Here is a 20,683-nt window from a genome sequence, read left to right on the forward strand (position 1 = left end):
ACTATTAGGGAATGTTCACACAGGGCGTTTTTGCTGTGTTTTTTTATGCTAATTTTCAGCTGCTTTTTCCATTACCAGCAAAGCCTATGAGACTTCAGAAATCTCACACACACATTGGTTTTTCGTGTCATCAGGATTTTGTGCTCTGCTGCGTTTTTTGGATATAGAGCATGTCACTTCTTTCAGCGTTTTTCACCCATTGGCTTGAATGAATGTTGAAAAACATGCAGCAAAAATGCAGATATTATTATTTGCAGTGTTTTTTCTGCAGAAAAGTCATGGACATTAGCATGGACAAAGGGACATAAAAAACGCACCAAAAAAATGCACCATATCCGCATCAAATCCTTACCAAAAAATGCACCTAAACATGCGTTTTTTTCTTCAGCTTCTTTCCTGCCAAGAAATCAGCTTTTGCTGCAGAAAAAAAAGCAGCCTAAACGCCCAGTGTGACCTTCCCCTTAAAGACAAATGTTTGCTTGTATAGACTGAGCGAATTGAGCGATTCCCTTTCCATAGTTTTATGAACATGTGTGCTTTATCCTCTAATTGTTTTTGTTTTTGCTCTGCAATAAAACTTACATCTTGTGAAATATGTCAACGCTACTTTTCATTTACAAAGCAATAGAATAAAGTATTAGTGTGCACTAACATATTACAGAAGCGGAGGTAATGTGCAGAAAATTACAAGCAAATGCAAACCAATCTTTTGTACTTTGAATGACAGCTACTTTCATTTCTAAGCTTTTATACTGTAAGCTTCTATACTGATAACATTTTGCAGATGTATCCATAGAAAGTATCAAGCAGCCTCATTTAACCTCTTAATGACAGCCAATAAGTCTTTTTACTGACCTGAGATATAAGAGAATATCATCCCCACACAGGTGACAATCCAGCAGCTGTCGGCTGTCCACTGTAGCTGACAACTTGCTGTATCACAAACGTCCATATCTGTTTAACCCCTTAGTTGCTGCTGTCAAAAGTGACTACATCTGAAAAATGGTTAAAAGTTTGTGGGGGCTTCCACTTTAATATAACTGACACACCGAGATTATGATTGTGTGGTCCTGATGTCTGCCATAGCAGTTCATGGCCAAATAGCGGCCTTAGAGTCTCCCGGCTATAGCGGTCAGTTCTGAAGTTAGTGACATTTAGGTGGTAAACAAACTTTTTTTCATTCCTGCTATACCACTTTGCATTAATTCCTGAAAATCACCTGAAGGGTTAATAAACTACCTGACAGACGTTTTCAATATGTCAGGGGGTGCTGTTTTTAAAGTGGTATCATTTTTTGGGGTTTTCCAATATATAGCACCAGCCAAAGTCACTTCAAACCTGGATAGGTCCCTCAAAAAATAAATTTTGCAACTTTCCTTGAAAAAATGAAAAATTACTGCTACATTTTTAAACCTCCTAAAAGTCTAACAAATTAAATTAGCGCTTTAAAAATGGTGCTGATGTAAGGCAGACATGAGGGAAATGTTATTTATTAATGTTTTTGGGTGGTGTGGCTATCTGGATTAAACGGATAATCATTCAAAGTTTGAAAATTGCAATTTTTTTTACATTTTTGTCAAGTTTCTGATATTTCTTATAAATAAACACAAAACATATTAACCTAAATTTACCATTATCATAAATTATAATGTGCCATGAAAAAACAATCTCAAAATCAATGAGATTTGCTGAAGCGTTCCAGAGTTATCACCGCATAAAGTGACATTGGTCAGAATTTTAAAAATTGGCTCCGTCACTAAGGGGTTAAGAAGGATTTTGTTATAATTTAACTTAATAAAATAGCCATGATCACATTGGGTCAAGGTAATCTCCATATCTGAGCATTTTAATAATTTTGCGACAGATGTATGCAGCTATTAACTTGTAGCAGATGAGAATATGTGCATACGTTTTCATTAAAACGATTACATTTTCAAGCGCAGATTTATGACGGTGACTCGGTAAACGGTTTTCTGCATGAATATGTGATAATGCAGTGCCTCACAAAAAAGGAAAAAGAAAAAAGTGTCTCACAAAAAAGCTCAAACAGGTTTATTGGTTGACAAAACAGAATAGTTTTGTAGGGTGCCCAGAGGAGAACATGTAACACCAAAATGAGGACAATTGACTCCCATCATCTACACGGAACTCTTATTCCTTATTAAGAAATTTCACATGTGGCTCAATGCCCGGCTTTACTCTATTTAAGACAAACATGCAGGTCTTTTGCTGGGCACAGTGCTGTGGGGCATTAACTACGGACATTTCGCTCTGATTTACAGGTATACAGGTAAGCAGGGATATAATATCTAAAAAAATAAATATATATATATACACATACACACACAAGCACACATATATAGATATATATAGATATATATATATATACGCACACACATACACAAACACACAAACATATATATATACGCACACACACACACACACATATATATATATATATATATACACACACATACACACACAAACACACACATATATATATACTGCTCAAAAAAAATAAAGGGAACACAAACAGCCTGTTGCAAATGGAAAAGTGTTCCCTTTATTTTAAAGTATATGTAGATATAGATATAATATATATATATATATATATATATATATATATATATATATATATATATATATATACCTCACACATTCAAGGCTTAGTATAATTTAGAATGTACTTTAAAATTCACTTTTAGATTAGTATACACGGACATCTTAAACAGATTACACAGGAGCTGTACTTTAAATCTATTTCAAAAATTGAGTCTCGGCATAAAAAAAAAATGAAAATATTAATGCGCTCTACTAACTGAAAAATAATTTTGCAAGCCACAGTATGATATCTATAGTTTATTATTTCTGTGTCGTAAGAAGAGATGTTTGCATATATAAAAACAAAAGGTGTAACCTAAACTTGACAAATGGTAAGTAAATAGCTCAGCTCACATAGATAAGATCGTTAGCAAGTAAATATATAGATCGCATTTAAACTGTAACTCGCATTCTAATTTTTTTTTTTTTCTGATTTATAATGACTAAATTAATATCATATCGACACATCAAAATAAATCTTAAAAATAGGAATATGAAAGGAAACATGCAAACAATTACTTATGCGAATGGTTGCAGAGTAACTATTGAAACAAAAATAGATCACATGCAGAATATTGACGTTTTTCTCTAGAGTATTTTTTTTTTTTGTTTGAGCAATATTACCATAATATTGTGAATTATAACTTTAAGTGCAATAATTCATATTAAATAATTAACTTGGCTACAATGTGGCTGATCATTTTTGCCAATGTAACATGTACGGTAAATAATAACACACTCATTATTTTATGACATATAACAATAGTTCTTAGTTATTGCTGTCATGAAGTCAACATTAATGTTACTTTGCTTCCTGTCAGATATGTTGCATGAGTAAAAGAATATACTGTATGCAATCCTGAATTTGCAAATACTATGCAGTGTTACGACATTGGCATCTAGGATGGGATTGGTTTATTGTGACTATGCATTTTTCATATTATCTGCATTGCAAGTTCTTGAAGAACAAGAACATTATCAATGACTATTGTAAAATCAATTGACACAGTAAATGTAAATGTAGTATTTAAGATTTTTGGATTATTAAAACAAACGTGATATTATAAAGACTTCTAAACTTTACCTATGTCTCCTATTACAAATTAAATAGGATTTCTTTATTTTATTCCTTGTTTGTTTTTGGTTTGCTTAATTTTTATTATTGCATTTTACATTTTTAAATTATTTTATTTTCAAATTATTACAGTTAATGGAAGCAAATGTCTCAGTATATATATATAACTTTTTATGCGACTTGCATTTAAAAAGACAATTGTTTTTGTTTCTTTTTTTTATAATAAAGGCAAGGCAAAAATGTTTAAAAGAAGCAAGGAAGCTTTCAGTCCAATAACATACAGTTCTTTATCCTCTTTATGACAAGGCGATGTTCTGGGTTTTTTTGTTTTGTTTTTTTTTGTGATTTTATTTTTTCCTCCCTTTTTTCCAGAGAGTCAGAGCTTTTTTTTATTTTTCTGTCAACATAGGGCTTGTTTTTTGGAGGAATGAGATGTCATTTTGAGACATATTCATTTAACTTATAATATAATTAAAAACGGGAAAATATGACAAGTGAGTGGTGAAAACAGAAACTTCTGTCATTGTTTTTTTGGGTTTTGTTTTTACAACTTTATTGTGTTGTAAAAGTGACCCGACAACATGGTTCATCAGGTCAGTATAATTACAGTGATACCAAACTAATAACATTTTTTAAATACTGAAATGGTTAAAATAAAATCAGAACTTTGTTAAAAAACAATCGGATTGTGTCGTCATTTTCTGAGACCCATATTATTTTTCTATTTTTCTAGCAATATGTGCGCATAAAGACATCATTTTTATTGATGACATTTCAGAGAACATAGAATGTTGTGATAGTTTTCTATTTCATATTTGGGCAAGTGCGGCAATCAAAAAATGACAATTCTAGCATCTCAATTTCTTTTTACTTTTCAATGTTCAACGTACAGTTTAAAGATTTTATCCACTGATAAAACAGACTTTACAAAGAAGTATGTTTTCTATTTCTTTATTTTTTTTTTACTGGGAAATGAGGTGTGATTTATATTTTTTTTTTTTACTAGTTTCTAAAATTATTTTTTTTATTTTTACTTTATGTTTTAACCCATCAGCTCGCTGCCATTTCATCTTGCCTGTTAGATGCAGGTGCCAGCTGTATAAGACACCAGCTCCTGGGTCCGCTCCAAAGCCTCAAGTGACATAGGACCTGTTAGGTCATGTTAGGACATATCTTGTCAGGAAGGAGATATGGTTTATATAAAACTTATTGAATAATGTAAAATTAACCCCTTAAGGACCAGGCAATTTTTTATTTGTATTTACCTGTTTTCCTCCCCTTAAAACTTTGTTTTTCCGTCAATAAAGTTATATGGAGGCTTGATTTTTACGTGACAAGTTGTAGCTTTGAATGACACCATTCATTTTACAATATAATGTACTGAAGAACGGTAAAAAAAAATCTAAGTGCTGTGAATAGTGTTGAGCATTCCGATACCGCAAGTATCGGGTATCGGCCGATACTTGCTGTATCGGAATTCCGATACCGACTTCCGATATTTTTTCAATATCGGAATTCGGCATCGGAATCGGAAGTTCAAAGTTGATTGACAGCCTGACGTCATCATGATGCGCGGTGTGTGCGCATCATGATGCGCCGTCATTTCGGGCCTTCCGGGGGTCTCTGCCGGCCTGCCGGGGGGCTGTGTGGACTGCCCGGGGTCTGTACCGGCCTGCCGGGGGGCTGTGCCGGCCTGCCGGTGGTCTGTGCACCCTGTGGGGGTCTGTACCGGCCTGCCGGGGGGCTGTGCCGGCCTGCCGGTGGTCTGTGCACCCTGTGGGGGTCTGTACCGGCCTGCCGGGGGGCTGTGCCGGCCTGCCGGGGGGCTGTGCTGATGTCCGGGGGTCTGTGCAAGCATCGTCCGATGGGACTACAAGTCCCATCTGGCGATGCCTGCTACCATGACAGTGATTGACACATTAGCCAATGATGGGACAGTAGTAGTCCCATCATCCGGCTAATGTGTTAAATGTTAAAAAAAAAAAAAAATACTACATACATACTACATGCATGCTACATACATACTACATGCTACATACATACTACATGCTACATACATACTACATATATACTACATATATACTACATGCATGCTACATACATACTACATGCTACATACATACTACATGCTACATACATACTACATATATACTACATACATACTACATACATGCTACATACATACTGCATGCTACATACATACTACATACATACTACATACATACTACATACATGCTACATACATACTACATACATACTACATGCATGCTACATACATACTACATGCATGCTACATACATACTACATGCTACATACTACATATATACTACATGCATGCTACATACATACTACATGCTACATACATACTACATATATACTACATGCATGCTACATACATACTACATGCTACATACATACTACATATATACTACATGCATGCTACATACATACTACATGCTACATACATACTACATATATACTACATGCATGCTACATACATACTACATGCTACATACATACTACATATATACTACATGCATGCTACATACTACATGCTACATACATACTACATATATACTACATGCATGCTACATACATACTACATATATACTACATACATACTACATACATGCTACATACATGCTACATACATACTGCATGCTACATACATACTACATACATACTACATACATACTACATACATGCTACATACATACTACATACAGTGGGGAAAAAAAGTATTTAGTCAGTCAGCAATAGTGCAAGTTCCACCACTTAAAAAGATGAGAGGCGTCTGTAATTTACATCATAGGTAGACCTCAACTATGGGAGACAAACTGAGAAAAAAAAATCCAGAAAATCACATTGTCTGTTTTTTTTTCATTTTATTTGCATATTATGGTGGAAAATAAGTATTTGGTCAGAAACAAGCAATCAAGATTTCTGGCTCTCACAGACCTGTAACTTCTTCTTTAAGAGTCTCCTCTTTCCTCCACTCATTACCTGTAGTAATGGCACCTGTTTAAACTTGTTATCAGTATAAAAAGACACCTGTGCACACCCTCAAACAGTCTGACTCCAAACTCCACTATGGTGAAGACCAAAGAGCTGTCAAAGGACACCAGAAACAAAATTGTAGCCCTGCACCAGGCTGGGAAGACTGAATCTGCAATAGCCAACCAGCTTGGAGTGAAGAAATCAACTGTGGGAGCAATAATTAGAAAATGGAAGACATACAAGACCACTGATAATCTCCCTCGATCTGGTGCTCCACGCAAAATCCCACCCCGTGGGGTCAGAATGATCACAAGAACGGTGAGCAAAAATCCCAGAACCACACGGGGGGACCTAGTGAATGAACTGCAGAGAGCTGGGACCAATGTAACAAGGCCTACCATAAGTAACACACTACGCCACCATGGACTCAGATCCTGCAGTGCCAGACGTGTCCCACTGCTTAAGCTGTACATGTCCGGGCCCGTCTGAAGTTTGCTAGAGAGCATTTGGATGATCCAGAGGAGTTTTGGGAGAATGTCCTATGGTCTGATGAAACCAAACTGGAACTGTTTGGTAGAAACACAACTTGTCGTGTTTGGAGGAAAAAGAATACTGAGTTGCATCCATCAAACACCATACCTACTGTAAAGCATGGTGGTGGAAACATCATGCTTTGGGGCTGTTTCTCTGCAAAGGGGCCAGGACGACTGATCCAGGTACATGAAAGAATGAATGGGGCCATGTATCGTGAGATTTTGAGTGCAAACCTCCTTCCATCAGCAAGGGCATTGAAGATGAAACGTGGCTGGGTCTTTCAACATGACAATGATCCAAAGCACACCGCCAGGGCAACGAAGGAGTGGCTTCGTAAGAAGCATTTCAAGGTCCTGGAGTGGCCTAGCCAGTCTCCAGATCTCAACCCTATAGAAAACCTTTGGAGGGAGTTAAAAGTCCGTGTTGCCAAGCGAAAAGCCAAAAACATCACTGCTCTAGAGGAGATCTGCATGGAGGAATGGGCCAACATACCAACAACAGTGTGTGGCAACCTTGTGAAGACTTACAGAAAACGTTTGACCTCTGTCATTGCCAACAAAGGATATATCACAAAGTATTGAGATGAAATTTTGTTTCTGACCAAATACTTATTTTCCACCATAATATGCAAATAAAATGAAAAAAAAACAGACAATGTGATTTTCTGGATTTCTTTTTCTCAGTTTGTCTCCCATAGTTGAGGTCTACCTATGATGTAAATTACAGACGCCTCTCATCTTTTTAAGTGGTGGAACTTGCACTATTGCTGACTGACTAAATACTTTTTTTCCCCACTGTACATACTACATGCATGCTACATACATACTACATGCATGCTACATACATACTACATACTACATATATACTACATGCATGCTACATACATACTACATGCTACATACATACTACATATATACTACATGCATGCTACATACATACTACATATATACTACATGCATGCTACATACATACTACATGCTACATACATACTACATATATACTACATGCATGCTACATACATACTACATGCTACATACATACTACATATATACTACATGCATGCTACATACTACATGCTACATACATACTACATATATACTACATGCATGCTACATACATACTACATACATACTACATGCATGCTACATACATACTACATGCTACATACATACCACATACATACTACATATATACTACATGCATGCTACATACATACTGCATGCTACATGCATGCTACATACATACTACATACATACTACATGCTACATACATACCACATATATACTACATACATACAATACATTCATACAATACATACATAGACATACAGTACATATAACATAGAGTAACATACCAATACTTGTCACATTGTTCCCCGAAGCCATTGTCTTTTCCGGAATAAATATTAACATAACAAACCACAAAAATACTCACCCACGATCCGAAGCAGTCCACGAGTGTGTCCCACGACGATCTTGGGTAGAGAACTGCAGCATCAGATGATGCTGCCGTTCTCTACGGGCTGCAGGAATCCAATGACGGAAGGTAGGTATCCTTCCGCACTGTATTCCTCCGCCACTTAAAAAAAAAAAAGTCCCTAGTCTCACTTTATGCCATTGCTGCGTGGGAAATATATGTAGTATGTATGTAGCATGTAGTATGTATGTAGCATGCATGTAGTATATATGTAGTATGTATGTAGCATGTAGTATGTATGTAGCATGCATGTAGTATATATGTAGTATGTATGTAGCATGTAGTATGTATGTAGCATGCATGTAGTATGTATGTAGTATGTAGCATGTAGTATGTATGTAGCATGCATGTAGTATGTATGTGGTATGTATGTAGCATGTAGTATGTATGTAGCATGCATGTAGTATATATGTGTTATGTATGTAGCATGTAGCATGCATGTAGCATGCATGTAGTATGTATGTAGTATGTATGTGGTATGTATGTAGCATGCATGTGGTATGTATGTAGTATATATGTGGTATGTATGTAGTATGTATGTAGCATGCAGTATGTATGTAGTATGTATGTAGTATATATGTAGTATGTATGTTGCATGTAGTATTTATGTAGTATGAATGTAGCATGTATGTAGTATGTAGTATGAATGTAGCATGTATGTAGTATGCATGTTGTATGTATGTAGCATGTATGTAGCATGTAATTTTTTTTTTTTTTTTTACATTCAACACATTAGCCGGATGATGGGACTACTACTGTCCCATCATTGGCTAATGTGTCAATCACTGTCATGGTAGCAGGCATCGCCCGATGGGACTTGTAGTCCCATCGGACGATGCCTGCACAGACCCCCGAAGCCTGCACAGACCACCGGCAGGCCGGCACAGCCCCCCGGCAGGCCGGCACAGCCCCCCGGAGCCTGCACAGACCACCGGCAGGTCGGCACAGCCCCCCGGCAGGCCGGCTCAGCCCCCCGGAGCCTGCACAGCCCCCCGGCAGGCCGGCACAGCCCCCCGGCAGGCCGGCACAGCCCACCGGAGCCTGCACAGACCACCGGCAGGCCGGCACAGCCCCCCGGCAGGCCGGCACAGACCACCGGAGCCTGCACAGACCCCCTGGCAGGCCGGCACAGCCCCCCGAAAGGCCCGTACAGACCCCAGAGAGGCTGTACAAGGCAAAAACAGGGTTTTTCTTATTCCGATACCGGAAGTCCCATAGACTTGAATGGGACTTCCGGTATCGGAATCGGCGATACCGATACTTTTTTTAAAGATCGGCCGATCCATTCCGATCCGATACTTTGAAGTATCGGACGGTATCGCTCAACTCTAGCTGTGAAATGATGAAAAAAAAGCAATTCCATGCTTTTTAAGGGGTCTTGCTTTTACAGCTTGGGGGTCTTGTTTTTGCAGCTTTCATTGTTCAGTAAGATGGCTTGGCAACATGACACAATGATAGCAATAAAAAAACTTTTCAGATATATTTTAGAGCGAAAAAAATTGGTTTTGTGTTACCATTTTTGAGACGCATAATGTTTTATCTTACAGCTGATGAAGCTGTACAAGAGCTTGATTTTACTGAGGGTGTTGACATTATTATTAATACCATGCTGGGATGTGAATGACATTTTGATAACTTTTATTTTTTCTTTAGAAATTGTGGCTATTGAAAAATGCAAATCCTGACGTTTCCATTGTTTAGTTCACCATATGATAAAAAATATGTTATATTTTATTTTTTTCAGTTGATTAGGCATGCAGTAATACTAACTAAAATTATTATTTTTTATTTTTTAAATTTTGCTAAAAGTGGTGTCATTTTTCTGATGTATTCCTGGATACTCCTTGATTCATCCGTGATGGTGGCCTGGATGCTTATCAAGCCTCAACCATCCTCCTTTCTGTTGGTATACAATCTATGGGTGCTAGACTTAGGTTTGAGACCTCCATGTATTGCAAGGAGCTTTCATGTCTTCACATCTACAGCTTCCATCTCTTCTTTTGCCAGCAGGGTATGTGAGAACTGGCAGCGCATATGTATTGATGTTGCGGATTTTATTACTCCCATTAAGCTGGATCTTCAGGACCTGTCTTACCCCTTGATGGTATTTGGATGTTGCTGCTTTCCTTGCCTCCTCATTATGGTTACCGTATCATTGTGGGATGCCAAGGTACTTGTAACATGTCTGTACATCTGAAATGTGCCCTGCTGGTAATTCCACTTCATCGGTCTTGACTACCTTGCTGCTCTTTATTACCAACCAGCCGCACTTCTCCAGTCTGAAGGACATCTCGATGTCTTCACTGTAGATCCTTGTCAGGTGGATCCATGAATTGATGTTTCGTTCATTTTTCACATACAGTTTGATGTCATCCATGTAGAGGAGATGACTGATGGTGCTTCCACTAATGAACTTGTATCCATAGCCAGATTCTGTAATTATCTGACTGAAGGGGCTCAAGCCTTTGCAGAACAGCAATGGGGACAGTGCATCACCTTGGTATATGCCGCATTTGATGATCACTTGTGCTAGTTGTCTTGATTTGACTTCCAATGTTGTTCTCCATAGCCCCATTGAGTTTCTGGGGAAGGTTCTTAATTTCCTGCTGACATTGTAGAGCGTGTCGCATTGAGTGATAGGCTTTATTATAGTCAATCCAGGCTGTGCTGAGATTGTTCTTTCTGGATCTTGAGTCTTGAGCGACTGCTCTATCTACTAGGAGCTGGTTCTTAGAGCCAGAATGCATGTTCAGCCTGAAAGTAAGGATAATAATATGATGCTGGCTATCGTCACTTTTCATGGACAGGAAGTGAGGCAGGCGGGTCAGAAGTCCGAGGTCAAATACCAAGCGTGTACATCAAAGGCAGAAGGGCAAGATGAATGAGAATAAATGAATAGTCAAAAGCCGCGGTCCTAGGTCATGCAGCAAAAGATCAGAACAGCAGAACACAAAAGCACAAGGCACTCACACCACCAAGCTAAGCTACAACTGGTAATGGTCTGACCATTGACAGCCAGCTTAATAGCCAGGCAATCACCCAGAAAGGTCACATCTGGAGGAAGCTCAGTAGACCCAGCCTGATTGGGCTGCTGGGCACTCTTAACCCCTTCACTACCAAGGGTGGTTTGCAAGTTAACTCCCGGGCCAATTTTTACAATTCTGACCACTGTCCATTTATGAGGCCATAACTCTGGAACGCTTCCATGGATCCCGGTGATTCTGACATTGTTTTCTTGTGACATATTGTACTTCATGTTAGTGGTAAAATTTCATTCATATAACTTGCGTTTATTTGTGAAAAAAAGCGGAAATTTGGTGAAAATTTTGAAAATTTTGCAATTTTCCAAACTTGAATTTTTATGCCCTTAAATCACAGAGATATGGCACACAAAAAACTTAATAAGTAACATTTCCCACATGTTTACTTTACATCAGCACAATTTTGGAACCAAAATTTTTTTTTGTTAGGAAGTTATAAGGGTTAAAAGTTGACCAGCGATTTCTCATTTTTACAACACCATTTTATTTTTACGGACCACATCACATTTGAAGCCACTTTGAGGGGTCTATATGATAGAAAATACCCAAAAGTGACACCATTCTAAAAACTGCACCCCTTAAGGTGCTCAAAACCACATTCAAGGAGTTTATTAACCCTTCAGGCGCTTCACAGGAATTTTTTGAATATTTAAAAAAAATGAACATTTAACTTTTTTTCACAAAAAAAAACTTCAGGTTCAATTTTTTTTATTTTACCAAGGGTAACAGGAGAAATTGGACTGAAAAAATTATTGTGCAATTTGTCCTGAGTACGCTGATACCTGATATGTGGGGGGGAACCACTGTTTCGGCGCATGGCAGAGCTCAGAAGGGAAGGAGCGCCATTTGACTGTTATAATGCAAAATTGTCTGGAATTCAGATCGGACGCTATGTCACGTTTGGAGAGCCCCAGATGTACCTAAACAGTGGAAACCCCCCACAAGTGACCCCATTTTGGAAACTAGACCCCCCAAGGAACTTATCTAGATATGTGGTGAGAACTTTGAATCCACAAGGGCTTCACAGAAGTTTATAACGTACAGCGGTACAATTAAAAAATCATATTTTTTCCACAAAATGATCTTTTCACCCCCAATTTTTATTTTCCCAAGGGTAACAGGACCCTAAAAGTTATTGTTCAATTTGTCCTGAGTACGCTGATACCCCATGTGTGGGTGTAAATGACTATTTGGGCGCATAGCAGAGCTCGGAAGGGAAGCAGCACCATTTGACTTTTTTGGCTGGAATTGAGATCGGACACCATGTCGCGTTTGGAAAACCCCTGATGTACCAAAACAGTGGAATCCCCCCAAGTGCTTCACAGAAGTTTATAACGCCCAGGCGTGAAAATAAAAAAATCATATTTTTTTTCCACAAAAATGATATTTTTGCCCCCAATTTTTTATTTTCCTAAGGGCAACAGGAGAAATAGGACCCCAAAAGTTGTTTTGCAAATTGTCCTGAGTAGGCTGATACCCCATATGAGGAGGTAAAACACTGTTTGGGTGCAAGGCAGAGCTTGGAAGGGAAGGAGCACCATTTGACTTTTTCAACGCAGAATTGGCTGGAATTGAGATCAGCCGCCATGTTGCGTTTGGAGAGCACCTGATGTGCGCAAATAGTGGAAACCCCCAATTCTAACTCCAACCCTAACCCCAACACACCCTTAACCCTAGCCCTAACCCTAGCCCTAACCCTAGCCCTAGCCCTAACGCTAGCCCTAACCCTAACCCTAATGGGAAAAAGGAAATATATACATTTTATTAATTTTATTATTTTTCCATAACTAAGGGGGTGATAACGGGGGGTTTGATTTACTATTTATGGCGGTATTTATATTTGGCAGCTGTCACACGCTAAAAGATGCTTTTAATTGTAAAAAATAGTTTTTGCATCACCACATATTGAGAGCTATAATTTTTTCATATTTTGACCCACCGAGTCATGTGAGGTCTTATTTTTTCCGGGACGAGTTGACGTTTTTATTGGTACCATGTTCGGGCATGTGACATTTTTTGGTCACTTTTTATTTCGTTTTTTGGGACGCAGAATTAACAAAAACCAGCGTTTCATAAATTTCTTTTGGGGGGTGCGTTTATGCCGTTCCGCGTGCGATAAAATTAATAAATCGGTTTTCTTCTTCGGGTCAGTATGGTTACAGCGATACCTCACTTACCATATATACTCGAGTATAAGCCGACCCGAGTATAAGCCGACCCCCCTAATTTTGCCACAAAAAACTGGGAAAACTTATTGACTCGAGTATAAGCCTAGGGTGGGAAATGCTCCATAGATTATTCCCCCATATGCTGCCCTCATAAGAAGCTCCATAGATTATTCCCCCATATACTGCCCCCATAAGAAGCTCCATAGATTGTTCCCCCATATGCTGCCCCCATTAGAAGCTCCATATTGTTCCCCCAGATACTGCCCCCATTAGAAGCTCCATATTGTTCCCCCATATACTGCCCCCATTAGAAGCTCCATATACTGCCCCATTAGAAGCTCCATATTGTTCCCCCATATGCTGCCCCCATTAGAAGCTCCATATTGTGCCCCCATATACTGCCCCCATTAGAAGCTCCATGTTGTTCCCCCATATACTGCCCCCATTAGAAGCTCCATATACTGCCCCCATTAGAAGCTCCATATTGTTCCCCCATATACTGCCCCCATTAGAAGCTCCATATTATTCCCCCATATGCTGCCCCCATTAGAAGCTCCTTAAGATTATTCCCCAATATGCTGCCGCTGCTGCTGCATGTAAAAATAAAAAAAATGACATACTCACCTCTCCGTCGCTGGGTGTCAGATTCTCACCTGTCCTGCGTCCATGGCTGCTCACCGCTATCTGCCACGTCATCAGTTAGTGACGTTCAGTCTGCAGGAGGTGCGGCGCGCACTAATCACGTCACCGCGCCCTCTGCTGTCTGAAGTCACTGACCGATGACAGACAGCAGCAAGCAGCCATGGATGCAGGACAGGTGAGTATCGCTATACTTACCCGTCCTGACGCTGTCGCTTGAGTCCCCAGCTTCTCCGCGCTCTCTCTTCCTGCCTTCAGCGGTCACGTGGTGCCGCTCATTAAAACTCATGAATATGCGCATATTCATGAGTTTTAATGAGCGGCACCACGTGACCGCTGAAGGCAGGAAGAGAGAGCACGGGGAGAAGCTGGGGGCTCAAGACACAGCATCAGGACGGGTAAGTATGACCTGACACCCCCGCCCCCCTCCCCCTCTGACCCCCCGGTGTATATGACTCGAATATAAGCCGAGAGGGGGACTTTTAGCCCAAAAAAACGGGCTGAAAATCTCGGCTTATATTCGAGTATATACGGTATGTCTTTTTTTATGTTTTGGCGCTTTTATGCGATGAAAAAATTTTTATATAAAAAATAATTATTTTCGCATCACTTTATTATGCGAGGTATAACTTTTTTATTTTTTTGCTGATGATGTTGTATGATGGCTTGTTTTTTGCGGGACAAGATGACATTTTCAGTGGTATCAAGGATATTTATATGTGTCTTTTTGATCGCGCGTTATTGCACTTTTTGTTCGGCGGTATGATAATAAATCATTATTTTTTGCTTCATTTTTTATTTTTATTTTTTAAGGGGTTCGCTTAAGGGGTTAACTAATGGGACAGTTTTATAGGGCGGGTCGTTACGGACGCGGCGATACCAAATATGTGTACTTTTATTGTTTTTTTTTTTTTATTTCCAAAAAATGAATTTATTGGGGATTTTTTTTTTTATTTATTTAGCGATTTTTTAAAATTATTTTTACACTTTTTTTTTCTTTTTTTACTTTATTACAATGTCCCAGGGGGGACATAACTGTCATGTGACAGATCGCTGATCTGTCACATCACAGATCGCTGTGACAGATCAGCGATCTGTCACAGGCACTGCTGCAGGCTTCCTCATGCCTGCGCTCTGCGGGCAGTGAGGAAGCCAGCTTCCTGCAGGCCCCCGGAGGTCCCCGCCACCATATTGGATCTGCAAGAAAGGAGCCCCCCGCAGCAGCGCTGCATATTGCACTGCCGTGGGGGGCTCAGGGAAGCACAGAGGGAGCCCCCTCCCTGCCGATGCTTCCCTTTAACCCCCGATACACCGCGATCGTATTTGATCGCGGTGTACAAGGGGTTAACGTGTCGGGGCGGTCCGTGACTGCCCCTGACACATTGTGCCGGGTGTCAGCTATGATAATTAGCTGACACCCGGCCGCGATAAGCGGCGCTCACCACGTGGGCGCCGCTTATCGCTATGATGCAGTATTACGTCCATGGTAATTAGGGCCAAGGGCAAATGGGCGGAATATTACGCCCAATGAAGGAAAGGGATTAAATTAGCATGAGGATAGTCAGCACTCCACAGTCCCTGATTGGGTGGCTGGGCTATTCTATACCCAATACTGACAGTACAGCCATCTATTGGGTGACAGAGCTGTCACTCACTGTATCACTAGGAGACACAGTGAGCGGTGGATTTGGGACAAATAATATAACTTTCATTACAAAATTTTCCGTTTTACCCAAATTAGTTATTTAAAAAATGAATACACCTCACATCAAAAACTACTATATCTAGTATTTTAGAGAAAAAATTCCCAGAAAAAACAAAGACATGTAGCAAATTTTAAATTTTTTTAAATAATAGGAAATTCAATTAAAAGGACCACAAAATATATTCAATATAAAATGCCTTTATTGGTACATACGGCAATAAATAGTAAAATTAAAAACAAGTGCCTGTGCTGGAATTATAAAAATAAATAATGACAATATAAATTAAATATGCAGGGTGGTTAAAAAGTAGGTGGACAGAAAATAATAACATTTATTATGATTTACAGTATATACTCGCGTGTAAGCCGAGATTTTCCTCCCATTTTTTTTTGGCTGGAAGTCCCCCTCTTGGCTTATACGCGAGTCATATACCGGCGGTCGGCAGGGAGGGGGAGCAGGGGTGTGAGAGATCATACTTACCCCCCCGGCGCGGTTTCTGCAGCCCCCCTCCCGGTCTCAGGCTCCTTCCTTCAGCGGTCACTTGGTATGCGCATATTCATGTCTTTAATGAGCGGTATCACGTGACTGCCTGAGGCAGGCGCCGGAGACCATGGTAGAATGGGGCTGCAGAGACCGCGCCAGGAGGGGGTAAGTATATGCAATATTCACCTGTCCCCGTTCCCACGCTGCTCGCTGCTGCCTGCCGCGTCTTCTGTCAGTGATGTTCAGGTCAGAGGATGCGGTGACGTTGTTAGTGCGCGCCGCGCCCTCTGCTGCCTGAACGTCACTGAGAGATTATGTGGCAGGCAGCAGCAGGCAGTGTGGGAATGGGGACAGGTGAATATCTCAGGTGCTGAGTCCTGAGCCAGCAGCGACACCGCCACCTGTCCCCAGCGATGAAGAGGTGAGTATGTCATTTTTTTTATTTGCAGCAGCCTATGGGAATTATTCTATGGAGCATCTTATAGGGGCATAATCTATGGAGCATCTTATGGGGGACTATTCTGTAGAGCATCTTATGGGGGCATATTCTATGGAGCATCTTATGGGGGCATGTTCTATGAAGCATCTTATGGGGCCATAACCTTTATGGAGCAGCATATGGGGCATATTATTCTATGGAGCATCTTATGGGGCCATTATTAACCTTTATGGAGCATTATATGGGGTTTATTTTGTATGGAGCATCTTATGGGACCCATCATGAACTGTATGGAGCATTATATGGGGCTCCTGATTCAATATGGATATTTAAAAACATTTAACCTACTGATGTCTCAATTAATTTTACTTTTATTGATATTTATTTTTATTTTTGAAATTTACCAGTAGCTGCTGCATTTTCCACTCTAGGCTTATATGCGAGTCAATAAGTTTTCCCAGTTTATTGTGCCAAAATTAGGGGGGTCGGCTTATACATGGGCCGGCTTATACACAAGTACATACAGTATATATAAAATTATATTTACTAACACAAGCACAACATTGACAATTAAATTTTATTTTGAACAATAATACAAAAGCCCTTAAATTTTATCAACGCAGGTGCTCAAACTGTTTTCCATCACAATTTGCACAGCTTTGAAGTCTGCCTCTTACGCTTCGACAAACATTTTTGCACAAGTCTCTTTGAGTATTAATTTCTTGAAATGCATCTCTTATGTAATTTTTCAAATCACTGACACTTTTTGGTTTTTGACTATAAAATTTGTCCTTGAGTACTCCCCAAAAGAAAAAATCCATTGGGGTCATGTCTGGTGAACGTGCCGGCCAATCAAGTGGGTCTCTTCAGCCAATCCATTTATTAGGAAATGATTCATCAAGATACTCGCAGACTGCTCTTGAATGGAGTTGAGCGAAACAGGACGGTCAGATTAAAAAATTGCCGACTTTCGCCAAAGTCGTATTTTGCCGATCGAAACCCGACCCTAGCGTGAGGTCGGCCATGAGGTCACCGATCAGCGCACCAAAGTCGCGTTTCAATTTATACTTTCAGCACCTTTTCTCACCCAATGATGGAGGACGCACTCTGTGGGCATTGCGATGACATGCGCAGCGGCCAGCACCATCTTAGAGAAGGGCATTGAAGTGATTGGCTGGCTTTGTGTGGCGTCACAGTGGGTATAAAAGGCTGTGAACGCCGACCACCATCTTACTTCTGCCGATCTTACAATAGTGAGAGGTGCTGCTGCTGATTCTGAACAGGGAGAGCGTTAGGCAGGGAAGAAGAAAAGGAAAACTGCTTCTGCTGATAGCGCTTTTCACTGTACAGTTAGTGTGCAGTGAAAGGGGAGGATTTTTGTTGTGTGCAGCAGCGCTGGTGGTGATTAGGCTGTCTTTTAAGGCTACCTGCTAGCTGCAATGCTGTGTGCACACTGCTGTTCAAACTGCTTTTTTCAAAGCACTCCAATTTTATTTTGTCCTGGTGAGTTACTGAGCATTCATTTTTTCACACACTGTCTAGCAGTTTACGCTCCTCACACACTACCATGTACCGGCTGGTATCACGGACAAATAGAAGCTATCTGGGTGTGACTCTGGAAGAAAAAGCCAAGGAGTTTGTCCGTTTTTCCAGACCTACACCTTAGAGTTGTGTACGTTTTTCAAACAGTTTCGTATATCTGCTGTTTGATTACAGTCAAAACTAGACAGAGACAGCATGTGTCAGTCCGTATACAAATACACGGAGCTTAACAATTTTCCATACAGACATCGTCTAGCAATGTACGCTCCTCACACACTACCGTGTACCAGCTGATATCACGGACAAATAGAAGCTATCTGGATGTGACTCTGGAAGAAAAAGCCAAGTTTGTCCGTTTTTCCAGACCTACACCTTAGAGTTGTGTCCATTTTTCAAACAGTTTCATATATCTGCTGTTTGATTACAGTCAAAACTAGACAGAGACAGCGTGTGTCAGTCCGTATACAAATACACGGAGCTTGACAATTTTCCATACAGACATCATCTAACGGTGTACGCTCCTCACACACTACCGTGTACCGACTGGTATCACAGACAAATAGAAGCTATCTGGATGTGACTCTGGAAGAAAAAGCCGAGGAGTTTGTCCGTTTTTCCAGACCTACACCTTAGAGTCGTGTCCGTTTTTCAAACAGTCTCGTATATCTGCTTTTTAATTACGGTCAAAACTAGACAGAGACAGCGTGTGTCAGACCCAATACAAATACACGGAGCTTGACAATTTTACATACACACACCGTACAGCGGTGTACGCTCCTCCCACACTACCGTGTACCGCCTTCTAGCACGGACAAATAGAAGCTACCTGTGTGTGACTCTGGAAAAAAAAGCGAGGAGTTTTTCCGTTTTTCCAGACCTACACCTTAGAGTCGTGTCCGTTTTTCAGTTTCGTATATCTGCTGTTTAATAACGGTCAAAACTAGACAGAGACAGTGTGTGTCAGTCTGTATAAAAATACACGGAGCTTGACAATTTTACATACACACACCGTACAGCAGTGTATGCTCCTCACACACTACCGTGTACCGCCTTCTAGCACGGACAAATAGAAGCAACCTGTGTGTGGCTCTGGAAAAAAAGCCGAGGAGTTTTTCTGTTTTTCCAGACCTACACATTAGAGTCGAGTCCCTTTTTCAAACAATTTCGTATATCTGCTGTTTGATTACGGTCAAAACTAGACAGAGACAGTGTGTGTCAGTCCGTATACAAATACTTGGAGCTTGACAATTTTCCTTACACACATCATATAGAGCTGTCCGATTCTCCAACAGTATTGTATATCTGCTGTTCGCATTAAAGTCACTTTTATGCCTAGTCAGCGTGTGTGTGTGACACTCCGTAAATACATATACGGAGATTGTTAGTTGCATAAAAATCGTATACAGCTGTACACTTCTGATACAGTTCCGTATATCTGCTTTTTGGATTACGGTCCAATACATACTGTGAGAGCGTCTGTGACTAACATAATATATACGTTGATTTAATTTGTTTAATACACCTTACACAGCTGGACGCTCCTCATACAGTACCATCTCTCTGCTGGTATTTTTGGTACATTTTCCCAAACATGAGGAAGTATGATGGAAGAGGCTGCGGATGTGGGCAGGGGGCGCAACTGGTACTGATGGTGGTGGTGCATCGGCTGGTTCTGGCAAAAGCACAATAGCAGCTAAGGCAGGAGGTGTTGAGTCTGTGTCATCCTCTGGCTCAAGAAGGCCTGTAAGGTTGCCTTTCCTTGGAGTAGGAAAACCGCTTTTAAAGCCGGAGCATCAGGAACAGGTTTTGGCATACAATGCCGAAACAGCCACCAGCTCTATTGCCTCCTCTTCTGAACGGTCGAAACCTGCAAGCACGGAGTCGTCAGTGCAGGGTTCTGGTCATAAAAAACCCCTTTCCTTGTGTCCTTCACCCCCACCAAAAGTTAAGGATGCGGCAGCCCACACTTCAGATTACTCTAT

The 20,683-nt window shown here is 40.3% G+C and overlaps 1 protein-coding gene across 3 annotated transcripts in view; it reads left to right on the forward strand.

Moving 5' to 3' along the window:
• Positions 1–2,199: 2,199 nt before the first annotated feature.
• Positions 2,200–20,683, forward strand: part of ASIP (agouti signaling protein) — a 200,274-nt gene continuing 181,790 nt past the window's right edge. For 2 of the 3 annotated variants that reach the window (XM_073555221.1, XM_073555222.1), the window contains exon 1: positions 2,202–2,290. The gene's annotated coding sequence lies outside the window, so the exon portion shown is untranslated. Of the gene's footprint in view, positions 2,291–20,683 lie in introns of all 3 variants that reach the window. The other variant, XM_073555220.1, reaches the window with a different exon arrangement.

This window comes from Dendrobates tinctorius, unplaced genomic scaffold (genome assembly GCF_039654945.1).
Source record: "Dendrobates tinctorius isolate UK_male_01 unplaced genomic scaffold, ASM3965494v1 ptg000223l, whole genome shotgun sequence".
Classification (NCBI taxonomy): domain Eukaryota; kingdom Metazoa; phylum Chordata; class Amphibia; order Anura; family Dendrobatidae; genus Dendrobates; species Dendrobates tinctorius.